Genomic DNA, 4,056 nt, shown 5'->3' with positions numbered 1-4,056 from the left:
ACTCAACACATTTTATTTACGGTTATATAGCGTCAGATATATGGTTAAGGACCACACAGATTTTGAGAGGAAACCCGCTGTCGCCACTAAATGGGCTACTCTTTCCGATTAGTAGCAAGGGATCTTTTATTTGCGCTTCCTAAATTTTAATAAATGCATCCTAATCATCTGCTAAACACTGGGTTTTTTTGGGGTGCTTCTTGTTTCTAGGGGAGGTGCGCACACCAAGACCCTCCCCTTGGATCTACGCTTGGAGGCTAGTTCTTTTGGATACATTGATGCAATAATCTGGAATGTCGTGAGCGGTCTTATTAACAGGCACCAGCGTAGGCAGGAAGGAAAATGGGAGGTGGGGGGGGGGGGGGGGGGAGGGGGGTCAAAGGCCTCCCCGGTCACATATTTCTTATTTCCTCCCTATACGGCGGGACCACCGGGGCGGTTGCCCTGGGCGCAAAATTCTGGACTGGTGGAAGGGACACGGGAGTTCTAACGGTCCACTGGTTAAGGGGCGCAATACTTGCCTTGTCCCGGGCGCTGGCAACCCACGCTACGCCACTGGTCTTACAGTCCTAACAGAACAGAATTTAGGGTGAATTTGTGCATAAAATCCTTGCTCCGTCAATGCCTACAAACTCACCATCTCCGACTTCATCGGTCCAGATAAACAAGTATTCAAACAAAACAACAACAACAAAAATAAATAAATAAACAATTAAACACTTACCTTTATTAATGTCCACTCAGTTTTGTAGAACATCTTGGAACAGAACAGCACAGAAGTCATATAGCAGTCGGCGTAAGGTGGTATTAGATCCATGCACATTTATACACATTGAAAATAAATATGCTTATAAAATTCTGTTCGCACATTCCTGAAGTTAAACAATTCAAATGAATGTACGTGGTATCGCTTTGACACCAATAAAACATAGCCCATAAAACATATAATTTTAAATAATAATAATAACAATAGTTAACCGACGAAATGTCTTTGATAATAGCAAGTGACTGACCGTCGCTATACACATAAATGCACGACGAGACGGGGGGGGGGGGGGGGGGGGGGGGGGGGGCAGTTTCCATAAATAGTTCCGTATATACATTGTGGTAAATGTATTAAAACCACGCTGAGTAAAATATTAGACCAGACAAACCTATTATGTGGAGAAAACTGTTTAAAAGCGTAGGCCTACTTATAAGTCCTCCCCACCAGGGAACGTCGTTATCTCACTGTAGTATGTAGGCCTAGTTATAAGTCCTCCCCACCAGGGAACGTCGTTATCTCACTGTAGTATGTAGTCCTACTTATAAGTCCTCCCCACCTGGGAACGTCGTTATCTCACTGTAGTATGTAGGCCTACTTATAAGTCCTCCCCACCAGGGAACGTCGTTATCTCACTGTAGTATGTAGTCCTACTTATAAGTCCTCCCCACCAGGGAACGTCGTTATCTCACTGTAGTATGTAGGCCTACCGCAAGTTATTTATTTCTGAGCCGATCGTTTTCTAAATTGCATAGAAAAATAGTGGGTTTTTAGAAAGCTTTTAGAAATTACTTACATAAAATAATTAAATAAGAATCACATTTTGTTTTATCTGACTGATAATGAAAAATTCTTATTACTTTCACGAAACAATATTCCGGAATTACCTTCTCCAGATTGATAGATTATTTTGCAATTATGTTAAAAGAAGAAGTTTGTTTTGTTTAACGACACCACTAGATCACATTGATTTATTAATCATCGACTACTGGATGTCACACATTTGGTAATTTTGACATATAGCCCTAAAGAGAAAACTCGCTACTTTTTTCCATTATCAACAAGAGATCTTTTATATGCACTATCCCACAGACAGGATAGCACATACCACGGTCTTTGATATACCATTCGTGTTACACTGGCTGAAACGACAAAATAGCCCACCGACGGGGTTCGAACCTAAAACGACAGCGTATCAAGCGAGCGCTCTACCACTGTCCTGCCCCTTATATTGAAATATGCTTCATGTTTGTTTTTTTTTAAAGTAATTCGTATTGTTGCATTTCACATCTGTATTAATTATTGCTTAATATTGTAAATTTTATTCATTGTGATGTTCATCTAATTAATGTATATATTACATTTTTTATGTTATTGTTATTATGTATATAAATGTCACTGGCGTAGAAAGCGGGAGTGGGGTGGGGGTAACTTTTCTTGATCCATTAGCAGCAGCGATGATATATATATATATATACATATATATATATATATATATATATATATATATATATATATATATATATATATATATATATATATATATATATATATATATGTGTGTGTGTGTGTGTGTGTGTGTGTGTGTGTGTGTGTGTGTGTGTGTGTGTGTGTGTGTGTGTGTGTTTATGTGTGTATGTGTGTATGTGTGTATGTGTGTGTATATGCCCCCCTTTTTGGCACCTTTCTACGCCACCGAATGTATATTATGCTTATTGCTCTGCAGATTTATGGGTATTACGCAATTAAATTCTCATTTTGACATTTCGACAACAAGCATTTTTATAAACATATTTTTAATGACTTTTTATGTAAACTGAGACAAATGGACCTAATTAGAAGAAAAACACACAAAATGTTATAATATTTCATCATCTTTGCTGAACAGGATTTATGATAACATAACATTTTTAATGCTTTTCTTGTAATTAGGTCCACTTGCTTCAGTTTACAAAAAAAAAAGTCATAACAATTATGTTTAAAAAAATATTTGATGTATTATAATATAATGAATCGTTGAGACACTAGGTCATTTCGTTCGCACTTAGCTTGAGTGTCCTGTAACCCAGCTCACTCCGACAACATAGAAACAGGGCAGAGCTAGAAGACACGCGAGCTATTTAGCACTAAACAGGGACGTAGGAACACGACGATAATTGTGTGTGTGTGTGCGTGTGTGTGTGTGCGCGCGCGCGTTTATGCGTTCGTGTGTTGTACATGTGTATGTGTGTGTGTGGAGGGGGGGGGGGGGGGGGGGGGGGTACAAGCGCATCTGTTTTGGTTTCAATATAGTTGACAGAAAATGTTTTGGCATTTTGGGGCCCTAAACATGTTAAGTAGGGGAGATATGTATGGGTTATAAGGTTTTAAAAAATTGTACCCACACTATTTAATACTTATTATGCAAGTGCAGTGTGTAAACTTGTTTATAATTATACATGTAATAACCAATACTTAGTTACTATTACCATTAGTTTCAGTGGCGTTTGAAGGTGCCAAAAAGTGTGTGTTTGTGGCGGGGGTCGGGTGGGGGGCACACTTTTATATGTACACACTTTTACACTATTATAAAGCAAAATATCTTAAAAGTGGGGGCACATCCCCCCCCCCCCCCCTCCGCTTTCTACGCCAGTGAGTTTAGTATCCTGGGCCCATATTTTCGAAGCCATCTTAGCGCTACGAAATCGTAAACCCGTCGTAGGTTGTGACGTCACTACAACGCACACCATAGTGACGTCATAGCTTACGATGATTTTACGATTTCGTAGGCTAAGATAGCTTCGAAAATATGGGCCCTGTTTGTCTGTGCCACATATGTTTTATTAGCATAGACCTACATGTTTTGGATTCAGTTCCAATTACAGTGGCCTGTTTATATGCAATAAAGTTTAATTATCTTATCTCACGTTAGTCTTGTCTAATACATGTACTTCACTCAGATTAATTTTAATATTTTATGTTTGCTTCGTTTTTATGTCGTATTTACTTTGCATTTCATAAAACTAAAGTCCGTCTCACAGATAGCGCCTTTTTTTACTATGGTATTTGTACACGTTATTTATTTCTGGGCCGATTTTTTTCCAAATTGCACACCAAAATAGCGAGAAGAAAAAGAAAGTTATTTCCAAAACACTTTTATTTTTCTTCTTACGTGAACCAAGCTGAAATTATTTACAATTCTAGACACGTCTTTTTAGTAGAAATATTCTTGTCTAATATTCTGATGGGGAACCAGTCTATGCCAGTGATGTCAGAAACATCTCGGACAATGACGTCATTCAAAAGGAAGCGAC

The sequence above is a fragment of the Gigantopelta aegis genome, chromosome 3, assembly GCF_016097555.1.
Source record: "Gigantopelta aegis isolate Gae_Host chromosome 3, Gae_host_genome, whole genome shotgun sequence".
NCBI lineage: Eukaryota > Metazoa > Mollusca > Gastropoda > Neomphalida > Peltospiridae > Gigantopelta > Gigantopelta aegis.
Note: the sequence above shows the minus strand (reverse complement) of the source record.